Source organism: Ooceraea biroi, chromosome 11 (genome assembly GCF_003672135.1).
Source record: "Ooceraea biroi isolate clonal line C1 chromosome 11, Obir_v5.4, whole genome shotgun sequence".
Classification (NCBI taxonomy): Eukaryota; Metazoa; Arthropoda; class Insecta; order Hymenoptera; family Formicidae; genus Ooceraea; species Ooceraea biroi.
Window position 1 is genome coordinate 6,239,968 of NC_039516.1, and position 25,009 is coordinate 6,264,976.

The 25,009-nt window shown below is 48.2% G+C and overlaps 1 protein-coding gene and 1 long non-coding RNA gene across 4 annotated transcripts in view; one reads left to right on the forward strand and one right to left on the reverse strand.

Moving 5' to 3' along the window:
• LOC105275845 (3-phosphoinositide-dependent protein kinase 1) overlaps positions 1-25,009 on the forward strand; it is a 293,477-nt gene that overhangs the window by 62,537 nt on the left and 205,931 nt on the right. The gene's annotated exons all lie outside the window — the stretch shown is intronic.
• On the reverse strand, positions 952-5,993 carry LOC105275841. 2 transcript variants are annotated; one of them, XR_893299.3, is made up of 3 exons: positions 5,628-5,993; positions 1,886-3,711; positions 952-1,754 (listed from the first exon to the last, which is right to left on the reverse strand). It is a non-coding gene; the product is annotated as an uncharacterized LOC105275841 (long non-coding RNA). The 2 variants fall into 2 exon arrangements; XR_003407252.1 differs by having other exon boundaries at positions 952-3,711.

The window sequence follows — 25,009 nt, forward strand, 5'->3', positions numbered from 1 at the left end:
CAAGCCAATAGCCTTTCTTTTCGTGTTGTCACGGTAACCTCGATACCACCAAGAGTTTTCGGCCCGCTTAGTGCTTATTATTCGTCTTTCACCTTTCGAGTCGAAGAACGCTTTATGATCGTACCACTTTCCGTGCAGCGACTTGGGTTACCCGGCACAATGAAACGTAATATCATCCTTACCGGACGGGTGACAGCGGATATTTTGACGGGAATCGTTATATCGACATAGTAAAGTGAGAATATCATGGTCCGTCCGCTTGGAAAAACGCACACGGATGCACCTCACCAGCGGATAATCCGGCGAGTATGTTTGTATTTGCGCTCCAGCTGCGCAGACTGCGCAAAAAAAAGAAGAAAGAGGAGAAAAAATGCGGATGTGCGGAGATCCTCGCGGGGATAATCTTTCTCATGAAACAGAAGTTGATATTAATACTCCGGTTACAATCAATGAAATTACATTTCAGGAGAAGAATGCAACCCGCGTAATACGATAATCCGATTAACGACCTGTTACATGGATACACTTGAGAAGCATATCGTTTTTTGCGCGTACGAGACTGCAGTACATCGCAAATGAACGTACGAATCACTTTTACAACTTGCTTAAAACCACGTCGTTTTGAAAAATACCGAGTTAAATTCATTAATTGAGAAAGTTAAGCAGTAAAAGAGAGAAGAACGCTTATCATATTTAATACTTAACTCAAATTACGCTTCTCGGCGTTGCGGAATTTTTTCCCGTATATTATGAATATTATGAATATAGAAATAATTTTGCAAATAAATTTCCAATGATTTGGTTTACTTTTAATCTACATATTTTTAGTACATACAACTACATACACCGTTAGATAAATAACAAGAAGATTGCATCACAGAAATTATATTCGTAGTGACGAATAGTGAAATATATTCCAGACTTAATTTTTACTTCAAATACTCCTTCTTATCACCAGTGAATCAATATATATAGAAATTTATTTATTCGACCACAAACTGGTTATACAGTGATGACAAATCACGCAACGTTTCGATCCAACTATTTCGGTCCTTCTCAAGCGTGAAAAAACCCCAAACTTTAGTTTTACATAAAAATCGCTTTCTAAAAGGAAAATAAAAAATAAAAATAAAAAATGAATATTAAACTTATAAATGATACAATTAAATACTGTGTCCAATTGTAATAAACTTACTGGCAGAAAACAACTTTAACAAACACTCAGATTAATAAGAGAACGTGTCACACACCACAGCAGATGAAACACAAATGAGAGAGAGAAGCCAGTCAACAAGCAAAACAAAGTCAAATCTCGAAAACAGTCATCAAACACATTTAAAAATAGAGTCATATATACAAGGAAGATATAGAATTGTTATTACATTTGATAAACCACATTTCCGCGATCTCTCTCTTCCTGCGATTACTTTCCTGATGTAAAACTTTAGTATTACACCAATCAAAATTATGGTTATGACACAGTCTATGATTGCTAACCACCGACTGGCAGCTAACATCCTTCTTGATATCACAAATATGTTCATTAACTCGTGTCTTTAAGTGGCGCTTAGTTTGCCCTACATAACAACAACTGCATTCCTTACAATCTATTCTGTACACTACATTTGTTAATTTTTACATCCTGAAAAATGCAGCCGTATCAGCTTCCAATTCGCGCCATCCAAGATAGTTGCGTGACAGCAACGTATTCCTACAGCTTGCCTATACATCGGCATATCTCATCAGCATTGTCTCTGCAACACAGAAGCCAAGAGATCTTCCGAATATCAGCGAAACCACACCCAATAATAAAGTAATCGGGGCGAAATAAAGTTCCGGCTAATTGACGAAATTACGCTTTCCCGTAAGGCTAGAAAAAGCTTACACATCGCCAGGGGTAGTCAGATAATCCGATTATCCAGCAGCCACCGGCGAATATACTTGAGACTGAATTCTCATCTCAGACGGGGGACGACGCCCGCGCGTCCGTCCGCCACCTCGGATGTGTACCCGACACCCGTCGCCCGCGTATCTACGAGCCCGAAGGGGACGTAGGATGAGGATGAGAATGAGGGAGAGAGAGATAGAACCCTGGCAGTGCGTGTATGCGTCGAGAGATGAGTTTTCCCGCGCGCGGCAACCTACGCCACGTCGCCATTGGCGGATCGAAGTTAGCGCGGGAGTACGGTCGGCGCTCGTGCTGCGCGGTTGAAGAGGGACGAGAAAGAGGGAGAGAGAGAGGACGAAGTTGCGCGGGTAGAACGTGAGGACGCGCGAGAGAGGAAAGTGCGCAGTCGGCGAGCGGCGGGTAGAAGAAGAGCTGGTTCGGAACGAGGAGGGAAGAAGGGGGTTACCAGGAGGGGAGAGGGAGGGAGATACGCGGACGTACGGCCGCCCGGTGTAATAGCGGCAGGCGTAGTACGTAGCGGCGGGCATAGTATTACTACGCAGTGGCGGGCTTTACTACGTAGTATCCACGAGAGAGTGTAGTGCCCCGCGGGGTTGCGTCCATTGATCCCCAGGACTTCCCCTGCCTTCCCCGCCGTTCCCCCAGTCTCGCCGGGTCCGCTCGCCCGCCGCTACCAATCCCACCACGCCGTCGCGTTCTTCCCCACTGCTTCTTCACCCAATCTCCCCGCCAGTCCCCGCTCCTTCCGTCCCCCGTGGTTGCCCTCCCGCCTTCCCGGGTACCCCTTCTGCACCCTGGCTATCCTTCCTGGTTTACTTCCCTTTTTACCATCTCGCTCGCACTTTCTCGCGTCTCTCGCAACCGGGCTCCCACATCGCCGCCGACTTCTCTCTTCCGGCGATGCGAACCCCACCATCGTCGCTTTGCTATCCACCACCATCCGGCGGCGGCACGGCACGGCGTTACTTCGTCGTTCGATCGAGGCCGATGCCTTGAGCCCGAATCACGCCGAGTCAGACAGATCCGACGAACTTTTGCGAGTCCGGGACTGGATCCCTCGGCAATCCTTCGAATGGAGATCAAAGCCGGGCTGCTGAAAACGGGGGGAAGCTGCGCGCGTATCTGGGGCTTCTTCGGCTCCAGAAGACGATTGCGTCGAATTTTTGCAGCGACCCGATTTCGGTTCTATTCGATCCATGCTCGAATCAAACATGTCAGGGAAATAAGAAATAATAATGTATATTAAAAGTATATTTGCAACATTGATTTCGCTTACGATTTACGTTTCTTACAAAAGCTTCTTCAATAATTGTCGCTCTTTTCGGAGCATATTAATGGTTTTTCATGTACGTTTTTGAGTTATATTGAATCATTCGACATGAATTTGTACATCAATCGCCTGTATGTATATAATCTAATATTTCCTAAATCCATGCGCTTACTGAAAAGTCGTGTGTCAATGCCAATGTCACGCTGTCCGTGTAATAAAATCGCAGAGATCGCAGAATATTCTTGCCTTCGGATACATTTATCTGAAACGCGCCATTGCTCTCACACTAATCCAAACAAAACCAAGATCTAAATAATATCATATCGATGCTTGCAGCTCGAACGATTGCTCTCGAGAGACGAGATTATCTACGTCCGGTGGCAACGATCGATCGTCCCGTGTTAGGTTGAGTTTTCCTGTCGATAGCGTTACCGCGGGCATCATGCCGAGTGTCGTGGACATTGCAAACGATAGTTCTTCTATGACGTCGCAACGATGAAACCTTTCTTTCTGCGTGGTTCAAGGTACAACACTGCAACAAAGTTCAAGGCGAGTTCGGGGGTTGAGACGTGCACATGCATGAGCACTGGCTGTATGCAAAACGTTAAACGAACGTTCGCGTAGGCTTTCCGCGAAAACTTAGGTCAATATTTCAACGCGTCAACGCTTGCGTAAGCGCATACGTAACCGTGCCTCGCTTGTGCATCTGAATACGCTTTGTACGCGCGTGGATATTTGACCTGTCGAATAATTACGTCAATCGATTACGGCTGATTGCACCATCACGGCGTTCTCCTCGCATAAAATTAATAATTACGGCAGGTGATTTTAAATCGCGAAAGTGGGGATAAAAGAAGAGCGGGAATGAAGGAAATTATCACACTTGATATTGAAACATAATCTCGCCGTGATATATTTTATTATCAGGCACAGGCGGCATTACCGTTGTAATTGCGCGATTACGCCGTAACGGTGGCGGCATTTAAGTTTGCTTAATATCGGCCGAAATCTTGATACATTAGCGGCACCCTCGGGGTGAGAAGGAGCATAAAAGATACCAAGTTTTTGTCTTTAATTGCGATGACTTGTCGCCGTTAAGCGGAATATAAATTACAGGATTCTCGGCACCTCTCGACGAGTCGTTTCGCCGTCATTCGAGGTAGTCTCGACGATGTCAAATAGGCAGTCGTAATCGCAAATTAGCGAAACTTTTCGATTGCCACCTGTAAGCAGAAGCGCCGTTTGCCGATCAACTATCGAGAGCGAATGCATACGAAATACCGATCGGAATCATCGCGGTTGTGAATATTGTATGAATTATTGTATAAATATTGTATGAACGTTTGTGATTTTGCACTTAAAAATCGATTCTGCAAGTCCCCGCCGCTTGCGGCACAAAGTCCGTAGCCCGACACGTACCGCACACGTGCGCGCGTCATATTGAAGTCATATGCGCCCCGGCCATCGCCGCTGAAATGGAGCTGCATTCGAAAGTAGCACGGCTGTGTTTACAAACAGCAAAGAGGCCGGGCGAAGAGGGCGGAAGGGTGCGGGAGGGATGAAACAGGGCGCGCAAAAGCCCGCCAGGTCTATGGCCTACGCATAGTCGTTTATTGTCCCTTCCTTTGGTGGAACGTTACACCGATGCAGAGAGAAGGGAGACCTCTTCCTACCTATCACGTTTCACCCATCGCAGTTGTCCGAGGGTCGCTTCGAATATTTCGAATCGACAAATTTTACGGCAATAATCAACGTCAATGAGAGACGCATTTCAAACTGATAATATACTTTTGAAAGATCTAAATGTGCGTACTACAGAGTGGTATTTGCGAGAAATATTATAGGTACATATATCGCAGAATTAAGATATACGTTGAGAGGAATAAGATATGACAAACGTAAGTCGTAAGTCTTCTCCTGAGAGCTATAAAAATTATGAACGATCTGTCACGCGAACGGGTTCTCAAGCAGCGCAAAAGTCCGAGATGTTTAATTTTGATCGAAGAATTTATATTTTATTTTATAGCTCTGCATTAGTGGGTTTTATTTTCTTGTAGCTAATGGCTACTGTAATTTCGATGTATGTCATTGGTATTGTTAGTGACAGTCTCCAGCTTTCATTATGTTAATTAATGATACGTATATTTGTATATTGAGATATTTACGCATTGCAAAATTTCTCTTCTGCATGTTCCCAGGTAATCTATGTCCTGGCATATTAATAAATTGGGCTGTTCCTCTCTTTCTCGCTTCCGCCTTCTCTTCTCTATCTTCTACTTTGAAAATTTTATACGGCAATTAGCGCGCATTTACGATCCTCGTTGTTAATTCGTAAGGATCGTAGATTGCCCGCATGTAAAATTTGTCATTGCGGTCCTGCATAAATGCAGGATTCCACGCACATAAACGTCCGCCGAACGGTATATTTAAAATATTAAAAGGACTTACGACCTTGCCTCGTTTGGATTAGATGCACATAGAAAACCAGTTTGCTCGCTGGTCGAGCTAATCGCGCGATTTATGGCTGGTACTCGCGATGCACCTGTGCTTTGGATTACCTATCACCGGCACAAAGATAGAATCGCGCTGGAATAGAAGATAAAGCGATCTCGTGCGCGTGTGTATCTCTTGCGGTGGACAGTCGCGCTTAAGCGGGGCAAACACTCTGGCGTTACGTGGAACTGCGATATCACCCTCTCTTGCCAGTATAATCTCAGTTTATCCGACGCGCAAGAGTTTTAAGAAAACTTAATCGAACCGCGATATCTGCGCGTCGCGTATAAAATCTCCTCGAGACACACGTTTACGCAATGGCGCCGTGCAACTCCATAATTCGATTGGAGTATCTCTTCGTTCCGGGAGGTTTAATATCGCCGTACACACGGCCATGTAAAACATAGTTGCGTGAAAGTTGAAAACTTTCCAACGTACATATGCGCATCGGGAGCTAATGGGAAGGTTCATGCCACGTACCTACGTAAGCGCGCGTGTACATACACGTATGTGTACATAGGTACCGACTCGGTTTTCAACTCGCGCGCATTGTCGCAAGGGGTGATTGTCCTCGGACCCTTCCCCATCAACCCTCCTCGACCACCGATCTGTCTCGCTTCCTGCCCATGTTCTATATTGCATCCCCAGTTTGCTCAATTTCTGACCTTCTGCGACCCAACAGCGGCACTCCACTTCGTTATCATAACATTCGCGTTTGAGCGAACGAAAGCGACCGAGTCCCTCGCGACGCGATAATAATTCCCGCGAAGCGGGACAGAATTAATCTAAACTTTGCGCGACGCCTCGCACACTTTTCCGGTTAGGTGTGCAATCAAAGCGCAAATAGATAATGATTAGGAAAAAGGAAAAAATCGGAAATGCGCGCGTCCGCACGTAGTCGACGCGGAGAACGACCGTAAATCGAAGCTACTCGCGCGAGCCTTGTTGAAATTCCGCGATATTTATGGCGGTTATTCGTTTGGCTTACGTTGGTGAGACTTGCCGACGAACCTTGCACGCGTGGAACCGCATTATTTTGCATTCGCATTTACGTTATTAAGGGCCGCTTTCATAAATCGCCCCGTTTATGGGGAAACTTCGCGCTCCTTCTCCAGGCGCCCACCCGGTATATTGTCGACTGAATTCCCGCGTTATATCTGCCGTTAATTAGTCACCGCCAGCTTCCCGACTGGATCGATTACACTTTCAAATTCTTGAATCACGGTTGGCAGCCTGTCTCGCGATGGGACAAGGGATGAGACCCGTTTTTTCCGATTGGATTTTTTGCATCTCCTTTTTCTCCAACTTGCATCTTTTCCCTCTATAAAACGATAAAATGTTAGTTTCGAATGTAAAAGATATAAAACGGACGAAAAAAAAGAATTTAATTTCTATAAGCCGTGAATTGAAATAAATTTTGGCTGAATTTTTTATTCACATATTTTTATTTAATAATTACCATGATATTTACTATCACGAATTCAATATCACGGCAAATGGTGAAACGTCGACTTGCGGATTACATAAAAATTTGCATCTCTTGGTTTCGCAACAGCGCGTACGCTTCGAGCGGAGTTGGCGACGGGAAAAATCGCTCCGGTTTCTCGCACCGCGATCCCGCGACTTACGGGAAAATTTACCGGCGGCGTTATCAATGAGCGCACAGTCGATAGTCGCGTACGTGTCGACCACGCGCGAATAAATCTAAACATATTGTGAGGGAAAAAGAAGCAATGGCGAGGCGTCTCTCGAGAGATGCTGGCTGGGCGCGTTCTAAGCCACATCGCAGACGTGCCTGTGGGAATAGAAAATCCCCGGTGGAACGGGCCTACACAACCCCTCGGCCCACCGTCGTCCCCCTTTCTGCCGTTTCATTTATGTCCAGGAGTGTAGACACCTTGCGGAGTCTGTCGGAGCTCCGGAGGAGAAAGAGACAGTGAGAGAGAGAAAGAGAAAGAGAGAGACAGAGGGAGCGCGAAATGGAGAAAGAGAGAAAAGCAGACGAGAGGGTGAAATCGGTGGTAGAGAGAGAACGGGAGAAACGGGACCGGGGTGCCTTGACGGGAACGAGACGAAAAATCGTCTGTGCGCAGGGGTTCCAGGGCGTTCACCCTAGGGTGGGTCCAGCGCCAGACACAACACTCACACCCCCATTTTATGGGGTGGTAAAGTACCTATCTTTCCCTCTCGCTCTCTCTTACTACGTCTCTCTGTCCTCTCTCTCTTCCTCTTTGCCACCGTCCCTCCTCCCCGCTCTCCCTCTTCTCGTGAGCTCCCCTAGCCGACTGTGTCCCTTCTTCTGCCTCTGCTCTCCATGCTCTCGTTCTCTCATTCTCTCCTCTGCCTCCTCGCCCGCTTCCTTCATCCCTGCTAGAAGGGTGGAATACTCGCGTTTACGTTGCGCCATGCGTTATTGCGTTTCGGTGCGTGGCACAAGCGCAAAAAGCGTGCTCCACCCTCTCCCGTCGCTCGGAAAATTTCTTACGTCTCCGTCGTCTCGTCGTCTGCCGCGCTGATTCCTCGCCGCTTCTAAATTTCTCGCTGCCGACAAGTGTGCCGACCTACATCTCTACCATCATCGTTACGTTTCATCGCATCTTTCAGTAGTATTTTCATTTCGTTGCCGCTTCTGCTCGCCATGCGAATGCGACGTCTCTCCGCGTTGCTCTCTGCGAAAGCAAAGTTTCAATCGCTGGCGCATGTAAATACGGGTTGAGAGCCCCTGTAATTAAACACCGGCAAATCCAAAGCGGCGGCCCATTAAAACATCCCCTAACGAGGGCGGGGACCGGTCGGTTCGTAGCCACCCTGTCTGGCGCAACAATGACTCACGTGCGACGCCGATCGTTGACCACTCACTGGCTAGATACGATCGACAAATCCACACGATCCACAAGATGAAGATGTAGCTGAAATCGTTCAAATGAGTCAGCATGTCAAATTTTCGACGATTGCACGAGAACAAAGCCGTAATGCGGATTAATGGAATCATGATTTCGCCCTTTTGCAAACGGAAGATCGATGTATGCGAGCATCAAGTAGACCGTGAACGCATGTCTATCTCATGCGTGTACGTTTGTATGCTTTACGATGGAAATTGGCTCGTCAAAAGTATTATTTATTCTCGCAAGACGTCGGGAGGGTTTTATTTCTACGCACTGACCACACCACCGTGCGCAACCACATACGTTCTCGGAATTACACGCAGTCACCTGGGTGTAGCTACCGATATCTCGCCATTTGCAGTCCTTACCTGCGGTGAAACGCGCTGATGAAAGTGGTTCGGACTCGTGCTCGCAAGATGTGAGCGATGAAAAAAAGTTGCAACACACCAGTGACTGTTGGGGTGCACAAAGCGATTCTTCGAATTCGTTCGCACTGTAATCAGCCACAGAAGCGGAGTAATAACTCTTGCGGAAGTGGCGAGAACAGAGGAATTGACGAAAATGAGGTGTTAATCGCGCCGGTTGCTGGATCGGGCTTGCTTCTTTGTGAAACTTTCCTTTTTACGATTGCTTGTCAATCGAGACATTATTCTCATTATTGTAACATTTTTTACTGCAGTTTTAATAGAGAATTAATAATTAATCTGATTTTATTTGAGACTTTGATCAATTTTAAAACTAGCGACATTATAAACATTTATTCATTACATACATTTGCATTTTTTTAATAACGGAAAAGTGTCTCTGGGATTTAGTTTTAAATTTAAAAATTTTAATCTTTAATACTCAAAACACGTAGCAGTACTTTAATATGCAGTAACATATGTATTTTTTTTGTTTTAATAAATTATAAATAAAAATTACTTGTATCATATTATTACTTTAAAAAGCGATAAGAAATGCGCCAAGGGATTTTAAAAGGCTACATATTTCTAATTAAGTACTTTTTCCACGTTTTCATTTAAAAGTGAAAAAGAATCAGTAATTTTCCAGCGTTTCGCGATTGGGTGACGGGGCGAAACGACTGCACGACGGAGAGTTTATCGTGGTATTTTTACAAGCGTTTCCAACGAGTCGTGTCCGTTACTCGCTCGCTCGCGCCTTAACCCTGGCTTTTCCATCTCAACGCGACATCACGACATCCCTTCTCGCCCCCTTTCCCGGTCCGACGTATTTTTTGCCGTTTCGTGGCCCTCGCGTGATTTATGTCCCCCGTGAAAAAGGGTCCGTTTCCTAATTACGGGATGAGAAAGAATTACTACGCCGTCGGTTGTGCGCGCTGCTCTCCCTCGAGGAGCCCAGGCCGTCTGCGGTGCGCGAAAATGTTACTAAAAAATAATGTATATTCATAACTCGGCATTTGTGGCGCGGGAGCGTGTGTGATGCGCGCGCGGGTTAAACGCGGCGGAAATAAATATGCCGGTCCCTGCGGATGAACATCGCCGGCACTCTCGAGTGCGTGCACACACACGTTACATCTTATAGAAAAATATCACCGAGACGAAGCGCACGCTCTTATCCGTTTCGCATTTTATCGCGAGCCGCCGAGTCGACACCGACACGTTGCAAACGAAGGTGTTAATAACTTATAAGATTCTTCCACTTTTATATACGTGGAAGAAATGAAGAACAACCGAAGCGGCGTACTTATAAAGAAGAACGCCGGTCTCATCATCATGTTCTTAATACCATGTCGTTCTTTTACCGGGAAGTTACGTGTCGCATAATCTACCGTCTCCTGTTTCGGCGCCTTCCGCGTCTACGAACAAATGTGTCGTGTACACGCGGCAATTTGCCGGAGCGTGATAAGCCGCCTAATTAGGACACCGACAGATGGTACTTAGGGGTTGAATTGGGAGAGAATTCGAAGGAAACTCGGAATTTTCGTTGTTGCTTGAGCTTGTCGTAGAGCTGAAAATATCACGTCTCATGCTACAGTCGCATTAGCGATAGATGACGACTTGACTAACGATTGATCATGTCGTGAAAAAATTAATACAGTAAAATATAAAACCGAGACGTCACGGGATGTTAAAGCACGAACAACCACGTCGAAAAATACGGGGAGCTTGCTCGAGATAAATGGGAATTCAATTGGAATCATCGGAAGGAATTAAACGAAGTTAGGGGGTCAAATCGGTCTTGTCGGCTGCCCCGGCAGGTTGATACAGGGAAACGCGTGACGAGCAATGGGGGCTCGGCTTTCCGGTTGGACGTTCCGCGGGATAAAATCCATACCGCGGCGGCGTTCCTTCTCTTCCCTCGCGGCGTGCGATCCGCATCGCCGCGCATCCGTCCGGCTTTGTATGCAAAGCACGAAACTGCAGGTCGGCAATCCACCTCGGATATCCCATACATCGAAATCGGCGGCCGCGTCGCGCGTCCCCGACGCGCTTCCCGGAATCTCCGTGTCCGAGAAATGCGACGGGGCGCGGTAATAATGTCGGTGCGCAGTAATAAGCCGGGGCGGTCAGCCGAGGTCAGACGGACATACGAACGGACGTGGTGGTTTCCAAAGGGGGTGGCCCCGGTGGGATTCGAGGCTCCGTTGGTCCCCTTCCTTCTCTTCGCAGCCGCCGCCGTTGCCACCGCCGCCGCCACCGCCGTCACCCCCGTGGAGTAGTGGGTCGTCGAACTACGTGGAAACGAACTTAACCCCCCTGATACGCAGGCCGAGAAGGGGAGAGCTGGCTGGCAGACGTGGTGCCGCGCTCCGGAGGGATTCTCGTAGCAATAAAGCAACCGGATTAACACCCTCCTGCACCCCTTCCTCTCCGTCCTCTTCGTTTCTCCTCGCCTGTGTCCCCGCGCCTCTACCATCTAGACCTTCCATTCAGCGCCCGAGCGAGGACTCACTCGTCTTCGCTGGCAGTTCGTAGCTCGCTATAATTTACCTATCCTAAACACGGCGAGAGTACACGTCGTACATGTGTACGGACGAGTAGCGAAATAGAGGTGGCGGAGGAAGGACACGGCGAGAGCAACAAGCGAGATGAGAGGAGGAGTCGGGGACGACAGGGTGGCGCGTCGGCAAGCGAGCAGTCTCACAAAGGTGATTTAACCCGCGCTAACTCTGCGCGCTAACTCGATCGGGCTGCTGTCGCGCGCTACGAGAGCCACTTCGCGGGGGAAAACAGGGAACTAAAGGCGGATTTACGCGGTCCGCGTTTGACGATCCGTCCGATGCGATCGTCAAACGTGGAGGAAAGGCTAATGACGCAGACGGCACAGTTTCACGGAACTTCAGCCACGTTGAACGATGAGGGATGCACACTTCCCATTACTCTAGACGAGATGATTTTAGAAAATTAGTCAAAGTTGGATACATAGAAATAATATCTAGGCAACTCGAATGAGGGTTTCAAATATTTCATTTTGCGTCCACAAACAGATGCAATTTACATAAGTTTGCACTGATTGTACCAATTATCAAGTTCTTATTCAAGACTAGGTTACTAGAGTGCTAGGTAGATAATAATTTTAACTACGATCAATTTTCATGTAATCTTTTTGTGCCGGAACATAGATGACCCTGAAACTGCGTTTTGTTACGCTAAATGGCAAGCGAAGTGCCTTATTCAAAGATATTTTATTTATGATCGTGTGAACGTTTCAACGAGATACTCAATTGTGCATTCGGTAAAGCTGTTATACTATCTACTATACGATACTTTGCTATTATACCAATTCCAGGATATCGTAGCTTTTCATCGTAATCTTCTGCCCGTACCGCTTGTTTCGTGGAAGGTAATTAATAACGGCGGCTTAATTTTACTCAGGGATGACTAATAGAGGGGAGTCAGTCTTGCTTGGACTCGCCTACCTTTTTTTTTCCTTACCAGTCTCACTTGAGTTTGCGATGAGTCAATTTTTACGGAACACCCCGCACATTGTGCTCGTATAATCGAAGAATCTACAGTTAGTCGGTTAGCAGGCGGGTCCATGATGATTTTAATTGATGCTCGAGAGTTGTAATGCTGTTATAATGAGGCCTCGGATGATTGATAGCGGCTTAGAGGAAAGGGGCGGGAAATCTTCCCTCAATTCGACTGTAATAAATACAACCATGCTTACTTAATAATTCATACCTGCAGAAGGGAACGTCATTTGGCATTTGCGTGCATCGATAATATATTAGGTTAACCCCATTCTACCAATAAAATACGTGACACGAATATACATAATTTAATCATGTATTCAAGAGGCAGCAATTACATTATGAAAATAAAATTCAACTCAACAATAGGTTGAATATGGGACACTCGAGGTACCATAGACACAGTATAAGAAAGAACAGTAGGTACTTATACTGTGCCATAGATTCTTTGAAAAAGAAGATTGGTGACGCATTTTTACCGTTGCTCTAAATTTCCATGACAATACCACAGTGAAATTAATCGATCTCTTTGCCAGCACCGCGAATAATTGAAAAAAGAACGCGCAGCTATCTTGAAAGAATGGCAATCAGTGTCTAATTATTTAATGACACGCTCGTCGAAGACAAAGGCTGGCGAAACGGTCGTTCGCGCGTCGTTCGGATTTGTCACCCTCCACGGCCGCGAGCTGTGCATTCGCTCCCCGCCGGTCCGAAATAATCGCCGTTACCCCGAAAAAAGTTGCCGCTCTTTTTTCCTGCAACAAAACCTCCCTCCGTCACCTCGGGCGGCGGCGTGGGCGGTTGGTTTGCCGCCCCCGTGGGACTCGGTGGCGGTCGGGGGTGCGCGCGCGACGGGGCGCCGAACAAATGCCGTAGGCTTTGTTTTAATTGCGGCGTTTGTTCGCTCGCGTTTTATAAATGCTCGGACCCTTCCGACTCGTTGTCTCTTTTCGTCCTCTCTTTTTCTCTTTCTCTCTGTCGCGCCCGCATCCATGCGGCGGCGCCGTCGCGAAAAATCATCTAATGACACGGAGAATAGAAATCTCCATCTTGCGTCGGGGATCTCCGTCAGTTGTTCCTCATCTCGTATTCATTAATCACTTTGGTACGCCGGCGTGTTCACTGCTTGTATTGGTACGAGCCAGTCTGGCTCTCTTCCATCTCTTCTTCGATAACGTCGACCTTGCGACATTCCTCCCAGTCTTTGATACGCCTGTCCTGGGTACTTTCCAGAAAATGATCCTGGCCGCGTCGAGGGGCTCCTCCGGTGATATACCATCAGACATGTTCCACTTCAAAGGTGTCTCTCCGTTGGTACGAACAAGTTAAGTGATTAAATCAACTGACTTCGCCTGAGAGGTCCTTACTTCTGCCGCGAAGTACGGGGCGCCATTAAGATCTTATCTTGAAGAATTCTTTGAAAGTATGCCTAGAATTAACTGCATTTCCATCAACGAAAGAGAAATGCAATTACTTTTGACGTCATCTCCTCGTGTGTTGCCTTCGTGCAAGTATCGCAAAAATTCATCGTCGTGAGGAGTCTCCTCGCTTAATAATATTCCTGCTCACAAGCGAACAAGACGATTACGAGGAGGCAAAAGAGCTAACCTGGCATTTAAATTTGCAGTTGTATCTCATGCTGCTGAAGAGCTACGCTCTTCGTTATTTATCTCGCAGGTTTATTTGCTTATTGTGAAAACCTTATTGTGACACGCACACGTGAACGCGTAACGTTAAATGTGGAGTGTGAACGCGGGCCTTTGAAACGTTCCCCACGGTACTCTCTCTTATTTCGCAATCGGTTAGACGCGCTTTATGATCAAGGTTGTCTCATTTCCATGGAACAAAGACCTCGGGGACCGGGAGAGGTGGTTATTCCGGCTTTTTTCTCCGGACCGGCTGTAGGGTCTCGGATTCCGCTAGTAGCGCCAGACCAATAAATATCCTTAATTTCGGCTGATGCGAAGTGCGTTCTCGGAAACCGTCGGCGGATCAGGCCTACGAAACAAAGATCGTAACATGCGGGATCGTGGGCTAGGTCTAAAGAAAAAATTTCTCAAGGCCACGGCGACCGAATGCGAAGACGGAAATCGCCAGGCCCAAATGACCGCAAGGGAAATAGATATAGGAGCATGTGAAAGCGAAAGTGATACATTACTGTTCCTGACCCACTACCGACTCTTCAAGAATCAGCATAAAATTTATGTCCCTTCGTAATACGCAAGAATCAGCATAAAACTTGTCTTCCTCATAATGTACACAAAATTTATTCTGTCCTACATTGCAACATACAGATCGATTCAGCATGTTATGAGTTTCTTTGTCCAAAATTACTCGAACAACTCGTCTCTTAACGGCAAATTAAGAAAAAAGGGATGCATGTATAAATAGAATATATAAGTTATATAACTTATATATTCTATTTCTTTTATCTGCCCATTCATCTTTCTTTTATGATATTGCAATTAGAGCAGGAAAAATTTCCGTTAGACGATCTAAGCAGAGATCAAGCACCATTCGCGGTGGATGTTCACCGTTCGCGGTGCATCTAATTTACGAGGCTGTAGAGTCGCGGGCGGCGGTTCCTCCTGTTCCTCGACGGTGCGCGCCGGAATGATTTATCGTGGAATTGATACGGCGTAACTTCGTGTATAATGGAACGCCAGTACCGGGAACGAGTGAGGCAATCGCGTGGTGCAGTTACGTGGCGAGACCTAGACACGAGCCTAAGCAGCCAGCTAGGAGCGCGAGCGCGAGCGCGGAAAAAGTTGGCCTGCACCAAGAATAGAGCCGAGAACGTACACTACCTAACTAGGCTATCTATTTCTAGTGGTAAACAGCCCGGCTCTTTCGCTATTGCGAAATGGAGAAGGACGGTGAAACGGACGTCGAAGGTCTCCGCACCTACTCGCTAAAGGCATATTCGTAGCGAGCTCGTGCAGACTCGGGAGACACAAACCGCCGTGACGAGCGGCGGACCATCGGGTTAGCCGTTTCTATTATTATCCGCTAATCCGTCTCGCAATCAATGTCGCCATGACTGACCCAAGTCACATGACCTAAGAGCACCAAAAGCGGCTGAGACTATCTTTTATCCGCACCATATCTCGATTATGTTAAGTCTCGCTTAAGTTCGGAGATAAATGACTTCCTGTCTCGTCGCGTAGATTCCGATGAGATTTTATCTTCAGGTCGGGTGAGATTCGATTTCTGGATTAAGAGCAGGTATCGAGGCAGAAGCGTTGCATCAGTAAGGCAGCAAGCCACAGCTAAACAGGCTGTTTCACGATCCACCGAAGCGATTGTTTATGTACCCGTGGATCGAGACGACTTCCTGTTGCTTTTGCAAATAAGACACCGTCGTGTTAATACGTGGCAGCGAACAGCGACGCGTTAATTAGCCTTTTACGTCTACATATGTATGTATGTATATTTGTACAAACCGAATTTCATTTGCGTAGACGTTCGAGCGCTCCGCATGGCATCGCCTATGATGCTCGTTTCGTTGAACCCTTACAGGGCGGACATAAAGGCCAGACAGACAGATTCGCGAAACCATTATGGCCGCTGAAGTTCCCGCGCACCCCAAATCCTAATAAAAGCCGTCTGTAGGCCGCGGAGAGGACGACAACGGAGGGCCCTATTATACGAAAATCTTTCCCATGGGCGATCGAGAATGCTCGCGCGCAGAATGCATGGAGGAGCCGACGTAGGGAGAAATAACTCATTCGTATTCGCAGTCGTACCAGTACCGTAGCAATCCCGTCCGGATCCTTATCGCTCGCTTCATCCTTTTTTTCAAGACGAAGCACGATGCAATCTGAATTAAATCTCTCGAGGGATACACCGAACTTTCTGCGTGGGGTGTGTCCCACCCTCGCACCGCGTCAAATTTTAATGGCAACTTTTTTCTGACCATTCTAATTTTTTCTTCGTGCAAGATTTATGGAGTTCTATTTCTGCTAGCTCATTTCATTTGCTGTTATTGTACAGTAAATTAAATTAAAAAGATAATAAATGCTCGAATTAAATTTGTGTGAAGTCTGTTTAAAAATTATTCAAAAACTCTTCGATAATTTTCTAGAGCTTAATGAGAAGCTTCTGATTCTCGACATTGAACTTCTCCGTGATACAAACATCTTTACGAAAAATTGAGAGAGAGAGAGGAATAATGCTCTTGTTATCAATTGTATTACATACAACGTTAGGCGGTGTAAATCCATGATCATCGATTGCTTCTCGGCATGTGTTGCGTATTTGCAAAATGAACGACCATTGTAAGCAAGACGTGAACGCGTGTTCGAGGTTTGCGGACATAAATTCGAGACGCGGCGATCGGTGTCTCCCCACCCGGTTTGATCGGCCCTGCCGTGCGTTCGCGAGCATCCGACAAGCAAGGCGTGTGCGTCTCCTCCTCGTTCTATACTCACAAAGTATTCGCATGCGTATTGGTGGCCCGTCTGGCCTCTGACCCTGAGCCTCCTCGGTACAAGGCGCAGGTCGTTAAAGTGGCACCAGACTTCCTTTGAACCGGTGCAGTGTCGTTGGCCCGCCGGTGACAGAAGGTCGCAGGTGACGAGGACCGTGAAACCAGAACCGGTTGTTTGGTCGGGAAGGAAGCTGTCCGCTGTCCCCGTCTGCCGATTGCCTTTCTAAGACTTCCATCATCCCTTCGTTATGAACTCGTCGGAGCCTGTATTATGCGCTCCGCTTTGCCATTACGCTCTCGAATTACGTAACGTTATTAGACCGCCTGAAAAGCGCGACATCATCATAGGTTTCAATTCACCATCCTCGAGGCGACCGTCTTGAATGAAGACGATCTAATAAGCTAATAAGATATCTCGAAACAATCGACGATCGATACAGTCTGGTACCATGAAGCTAAAAGAACACATGCATATATAATCATGTGTGCATAGTACATTTTTTGGGCTGCCATCAAGTTTATAGGTATCTATCATTAATTACGTTGGGAGCGTCATTCAGATTATTATGCAATAATATATATAATTAGCGTTTATTTCATTTGTTTTTTTTATTCCGAGATGTTGAAAGAAAACCACCGCAGAGAATTATATTCAGCTGCCCTGAGGCAACCGCAAAATCTTTATGTCATCTTTGCCTCGAACGCGAATTAAGTAAGCGTCAGGTTCTTCCGAGGCCTCAGACCGGTCTCGCGATAATTAGCGAATATTCACACCTGATCCGGTCCGACGCCGTCCTGAGGTCCATTTCCACGTAGGATCGTCTGACCTTCAGCGGGGAATCGGAATCAGGCGCGCCTACTTTCGGCAGTTCTCTTCGCGAAGGAACCGTTCTGGGAATCGACTTCTCGCGTATTCGGCAGACACATCGATGTTACTGCAACGCGTCGCTTCGAGTTCAAGGTTCCCGATGGACGACCTACGAAACACGACTAGACGCCTCGTTGGGGAGAGCATTTGTCACGCGATCAAAGCGGTTCGTCGCCGCAGTAGCGGTCGATGAAGGGCGACGTGCGATCGGGGAGCGAGCTGGTTGACGTTGATAACGATGACAACAACAAGAACGACGAAGACGAAGAAGACAGGCCGACATCTCTTCGGCGCGAGTCGCACGCGTGTGAATGACCGACGTGTGACCGCCGCCGCCGTTCTTCGGTCTCGACGAGTCTAGACCGAAGGTTCGGGATTGCGGTAGGTCTGGAACACAGAGTGGTACGTAATGCAACACCATGGCGTAGCGTGGCGCGGCGTGGCGGCGGCGAGAACGCGCGATCGCGCGCGGCCCGGCCAGACAAAGCGCCGAGGTGCGCCTTCTTATTGGCCGTGCGCCGGCCATTTTAATGGCCTGACCTCTCTTTCTCTCTTTCTGCTGGGCTATTTATACCTTAATTGAATTTCCGTTGAAAACGGCAGACCGACGTTAACCGTCCACGAAACGAGTGAACGCTCATTCGAGACGCTCGCTCCTTTGGAATTGCCGCCGCCGCCGCCGTCGCGGATCCCTTCGACTCCTCCATTCCCGCGCTCGACTATTGTCTTCCCGCCGCCCGATTGAGCGGGTCGATAGGAATTATTCGGCTTCTTCTCCCCTTGGGCCTTTTTACTAATTCGCTGCGGTCGTTTTAGCGGACTCTTAACTTCGTATAATTTGTCTTGAGCATCGCACCCTTTGTTTCCGTGTCTAATTGGGGGAAACAATAATTAAGCAAAGTATGTTTATCAAAGGAGTGCTAGAGCGCACGGAGCCAAGATTCTGGGGTGGCTTTGAGTTTTCCGAAAACTCCTTATTATAATATTTAACAAAGCAAATATTATTTTGCTTGGAACAACCCTTTGAAAGATCTTGAATGTTTCAGATAAATAGTTGTATTGTGGATGATATTCGTCTTATCGCACTTTAATGTCGAAACATGCATCTACATTGTAGCTTGCTTTGTTGCATAATATCTTGTGACGTTTATTACACCCTCTATTATCTAATTACACCCATCCCTATCGCGAATTTCTTTTACACGCAGATAAAAAGATCGACGAGATGTGAGGCACGAAGTAGATAAAGAACGCAGGTGCTCAGACTTTCGGTCTCGGCGTGCATCGCTTAGCCCTCTCTCTCCTTTCTCTCTAATCCGAAACGACTTGTTCCTAATTCGAAACGACCGTTACCTATGGTCCACCCCCGCCAGGCCGAAGGAGCCGTCGTTCTTGAGTGGGAACCGGGTAGTCGGCCTCGAAGCGTTCGTTTGACGAGACGTCGCTCGGCAGGCCCACGACGTGGGACGACGTAGTACTACGACGCCGCGGGTGGGAGTCCTTTGTTCGAGAATGGACGCCATGAGAACCACGTGTCTGGTTTCCCGCCAAGTCGCCGGGAGGTCGACGGTGCGATCGCACGGTGGCGAGAGGGACGAGGGAAGAGCGAACGAACAAGCCGGCGTGTGTGTGTGCGCGCGCGATGCGTCCGGGCTGTCGGTAGTACGTTGTGTTGTCGGTGGCGAGAGGGGTGGCGAAGGAGGGAGGGAAAGAGGGAGGAAGGGAGGGCTGGTAGAGGAAGATCGGGCGAGAAGGGCTGCCGCGGGTGCGGGAAGAAGGGAGGACCTCTAACTAACCGGCGTGCCTGACCGCGTGACTTCCCTCCTTCCGTTCCCTCCGTTGGTTGCATTGGTGCAACGTACTCGAGAGCTTCTCTCTCTTTCTCTCTCTGCGTTCGCCTGCGTCGGCGAACAGCGGCCCGGGAACGGGTTCGGGATCTCTGCTTTGTGCGGCCCCGCGCTTCTGTGTGTTCGCGCGCGGCGAAAAATTAATCGCCCGGATTCCTGCGGTTCGTATACTTCGCGCGCTCGGGCTCGCCGGTTGGTCGCGGCCAACGTTCCCCGTAGCTTCAGTTAAGTAAGTTCTCATTTTCCGCTCGATCACGATCACGGGAGGGAGGGTTGCGAGGAGGATGCGCGCGGAGGGGAACGGCGAATCGGCCGAGACAGTCAGGGTTACTTACCCGGGATTGTTGTTGCCTCTAGATCGAGTTAGGCTCGAGAGTGCAGGCAGACAACAAAGAGGAGCGAGCATCGCGACGATCGGACGTTAAGGTTTCCGGAGCTCCCAGTCCGCCTGGGGCCGGCTGCGGCAAAAAACACGTCTAGACGTCAGCTCGCCCTGTACGACCGTTCGGGGTTTATCCTGACCCGCAGTTAGGATCTTGTCGCGTCTCCTATCGTCCTCGATGACGTATGTACAAACATCGTCGTCGTCGTCGTCGCCGTCGCCGTCCACTTTATTGAGGGATTCGAGGTATCGCTTTTCGCTGCTACATCGAATCGTTTGTATCCTTGGCGTATTGCTTGGCAGAACGTCATCGTCGGGGTCTCTGCGGTCTCTTATTATATAACCGAGTGTCGCACAAGGAAGGACATTCAATCTACGTTTTAATCACCGTTTATAGCCCGGCGAGTATTGTCTAACGTGCCGTTCACCGGCCTATATGCGCATAAATAACCCGCTCCGCCTTAATGACGAATCTTAATGGAGCACGCAAACACGCCGTGTCGCTCTTCCCCAAGCGCATACATTATTAATGCGAATCAGCAATAAAACACTGCATCCGCGAATGAACTTTAGACCGCAACCTCATTATTAGGATTCCGACGTTGGGCGTCCGCCGAGGCGTGAATCGCCGGCTAATGGATCTTGCATCGTATATCTTAATTCAACGTTTAAAGCCAGTATCGGACGGGCAAAATCGATATCGAGCGGAGGTACGTCCGATTTAGCACACAAAAGCTGTATTAAATCGCAGGCTCACGCGAGCGCCGTGCGAATTTATCGAGCAACGAGAAGCAGCAGGAATGAACAAAGGAGAACCCATAAAGAGCAGGTCGATACTAGTTTCATTGATATTATTGTCGTGAGAAACGCGCAGCGAGTGATTCGCCGGTGCGCGTCGCGCGCAACCGTGTACGCTCGATGAACGACCGGCCGCGCCGGGGCGTTCGGGGGAGGAGGGGAGTAACCGTTGTCCAACCGCGGCTCCCCGCTTCGTTATCCCCGCAGAAACAGCGAGGTTGAGTACCGTCGTTGTTCCGCGATCCCGCCAAGAAGGTGGTGCGGTGCTTCCTGCCGGTTGTTGGCCCTCATTGTTTCCCGCCAAGCTGCGCGCGCAGATGCGTGCCGCGCGCCGTTCCTCCGACGTCCCTCCCGTTGCGTCGGTCGCTTCCAGATCGCTACTACCGACCCTCCTGCCCTCTCGCTCCCCTCGTACCCTCCTCGCCCCAGGTCCCTCTGCGCTCCCTACCCCCGGCCGTCCTGCACCCTTCGTTCCCCTGGCCTGTCTGTCGCCCCGCCGCCAAATAGGGCAACAAACCGCCGACTACGCATAGGAGTTTCGTGCGCGCGGTTCGATCTTCGGAGACCTTGAACCCGATCACGTGTGTACATCGTGGACAGATACATCTTTATTCGAACTCGCGCGCCACCGCGCCAACGCGTTGCGTCCGCCCGCCCGGCGGGATCCGCTCGAAGTGAGAGCCGGCGTGTATACGCGCGCGAGTGCATCGAACTGGCCGATTACGCGCGCGCGGTTTCGGTCGCTTTTGGCAACGCGCGCGAAAGGCTCCCGCGACCGCTTTCATCGGCGCCGCCCGGGAGCTTTTACAGCGTGATCGCCGGTGGCGATGCCCGTTCGACGTTATATATGGCGTGCGCGCACATATATTTCCGGTTTACGCACAGAGAGAAATTAAATCACGCCACCGTCGAGCGCGGGAGGGTGAGAGGGAGAGGGCGGAACAGAGGGTGCCTCAAACGTTTACACGCGAGCGGCAACCGCCCTTCATCTCGCGAATTATTACGTTATTAACATAACTGCATTGCTCGCTGCTGGCAAATGTCCTAATCGAAATGCATATTTTTATAAATACGAGTTCCCGAGATTATAATTATATCAGAAATTTCGTAAAATTCCTGTACTTGTGTACAGGTTTTGTTTGTTGTAAATAATAAAGAAATTTGCCAACAATTGATTTTATACTTTTGGTAAAATTTTGCCACGCGGCTATAAGTACTATTTAAAAACGAAAAACAAGTCATATCATTACGTTATTTAAGCAAGGAAAGATTTCAATGGTCTTAGATAAGTCATCGAAGCAGAACGCCCACCACTTCGATCAGAAAGAATTTTTGGGCGTTGATAGATTGACCGATTGACAAAGATTGATCGGCAAAGGGACAGGCGCGGCTCTCTTTTTTTTCGTAAACCATGAGCCGCGACGTAGGGTGAGCGAAAAATGGAGAGCGAAGACTGATGATGAAAGTTAGGGCACTACCGCGGTACCAGCACCTTGGGGATTTCATCGCGTAATCCGGCGCCATTTGCCGAGTTATGCAAATCGCTAATTTCACTTTGGGATAATATAACGGGATTTGTAATCCCCAATGTATCGCGCTGATCGAGATATCTCGTTAATTAATTTTAATTAAATTTAATTTTAATTCCATCTAATTCGTTTAACAAAAAATATTTTACGGCCTCGATTATCGGAGGCTATGGCACGCGTAAAAGGCGTGCGTGGATGAACAAAAGCGCAGGGGTAATGGTCGCGCGCTATGGAGCCGAGTATTGCTTTTAGCAGATTAAACATCCCCGAATTAACACTTTCGTGTGCCGTCTTAATCATTGAACTATCTCGGAAACCGGAGACGAGCCTGTCTCCTCGGTTCTGCCGCGCGTTCCGCTTCTCACGGCCCGGCACTCTCGGCTCGAGTACTCATCGCTGTCCAATTTTCGTTAGCGGCCATTAGGCTCTCTCCGTCCGCTCGCTCCGCAAGTTCCTAGTAAGTCAAGTCCCGCAGTCCCGTGCCGCAGTTCCCGGCAATAAGAAATGAAGTGGGCTTGTGGAGCATTATAACGAGCTTCACGATGTCGCGCACGTATATCCACCTCTCGCCCCGCGCACCCTCGCCACGCCGAAGGAAGAGTCGCCAGCGTCCTCGAAGTCGCTACCCTCTCGGCTGTCGCCCGACTCTTTGCGTTTTAAAAAGTTCTTCTGGTCGCTTTCCGGCCGGCAAAGGGGTGGGCAGGTCGGGTCAACCCGAAAGCGAGCCCTGTCGCCGGGAAAAAATTAAAGTTGCGACGCGTACTGCTCATCCATCTCCTTGGGCGTCGAGTTAACGCAACATTATGTACTCCTCACGACTCACCGACGTTAATGTCGGCCCAAGATGACGCTACCGGCGTCGGGAATCGCCTTTTTAACGACCTACAAACCGCCCGGTTTCTCTTTCTCTTCTCCGTCTTTTTCCTTTCTCACACTAGCGAATAAATGTCGCGTGTGAGCAACACTGTCAAAGGGAGAAAGATGAAGCAAATTTCCATGATGTACTTGACACCGCGAAAATTGCTAATCTGACTCCGATTATGAAATCTCAGAATGTTTTTTTAGTAGATTTTTTATTGTCTCTTAGCGCGCTTTATAGTGCTGAAAATGTGCTGGCGTCCAGCCAGCATAATTGAAGAGGGTCCTTAGTGTTATCCCATTAAGATAAGATTTCTATAAATCAGATTAATGTACTAGATATTATAGCGTACAGGTAGTTGCAAATATAACTTTTTATTTTCCGAATACGAGTGTACCCATTCAATTTGCCAGACAGTATCATCTCGCATGTTCAATGAAAATTAACGTAACTGACGTAAATCCGATATTCGCGATTGACGATCGCGCGAAATCGTGACGGCGCCGTAAAAATTTTGAAGCATTACGCGCGTGCTTGATGGTCGGACGTCATTCTTCTTAATCAATTGCAGCATATCTCCTCTCTTAGACGCCGAGTAGTATACGCTTTACGGTGGCCATAAAATCCATGATGTCACGGCGGCAATCATCGAAAAAATTGCCGGGTAATAGTCGTAAACGCGAGCGTACAGTAGCTCGTATTTTTGCGTAATCACGCCGCCATACGGTGCTTATTGTATCCGATCGGTTTCACGACAATCCGTCGATGATGCGCGCGCTGGTAAGCCTTTGAACATGCACTCGTCAGGTGGTATTAAAAGCTCACCGTGATGCACGGCGTTCGCACTTTCCTCTCTTTTTCCGGTCGCTCCTCGTTTCCGCGTGTGCGGGCGATTTTTCCGCCTTTTTTTTTAAAGCGGCCACCCAGATAGAATCCGGCTGGTCCTGCGCGTCGAAAACATTCAACGAGACAAGCGGGAGAAAAAATATAAAAAAGCGAATCTTTACACTCCGCGTACCAGCGCGAATATTGCTGACAGGCTTGTACAGTTTATCAGCTACGACAAATAGCGGGGTTGATTGGTATAAACTGAGAAAAAAGTGCGACCGGAGAAAGAAAAATGAATATCGGCCGCGTGAATCGAACTTTCGGCGTGCGATTGCCGATCGAAAATTGCCGTCCTATAACGAAGTCGCAAGACTCGCGGCCGCCCGATTCGTAATTTATCAGTCTGACTGGGAATTGAGTTATTAAAGTTTCAGTGATTGATACTCGAATGGACACGGCACAAAAATGGAAAGTTGAAACCTTAAAGCGACACCTTTCTCACGAAATTTACGCTCGGCTCTCCCACGTTACTTCCTCTCCCACGAGATATTTCAAATATATTGTTCAAATATCAGTACAGCGCCGCGCGCCGTCGTAAGCCACATCGCGGACTATTTGTATCTATTGAGCTCGCCACGACATTAAGGCCACGTACAATCATTCTCTCGTGCGACAATTTCTCCTTTCTGGACGACGTTTGAGAATGTCGTCAAATGAAGCCGTTAAGAGGCCCGTTGTTAGGCGGACCGTGGCTGAAATTTATCGTGGGTCGTTTATTAGAACAAATCGAGTTTTCATGCGGCCGATTGGTTGTCCGTTCGCAAACGTTAAAATGATCGACGAGCGTCGTTCGAGGACCGTTCGCGCGTCAGGTCGATTCGGGAAGCGGTCTCCCATCCTCTCTGCCGGGGCAGCGACATTTTCTACTCCTAACGTAATAATAGCCCGGAAAAAGAAACTTTTAGATCTCGAAGA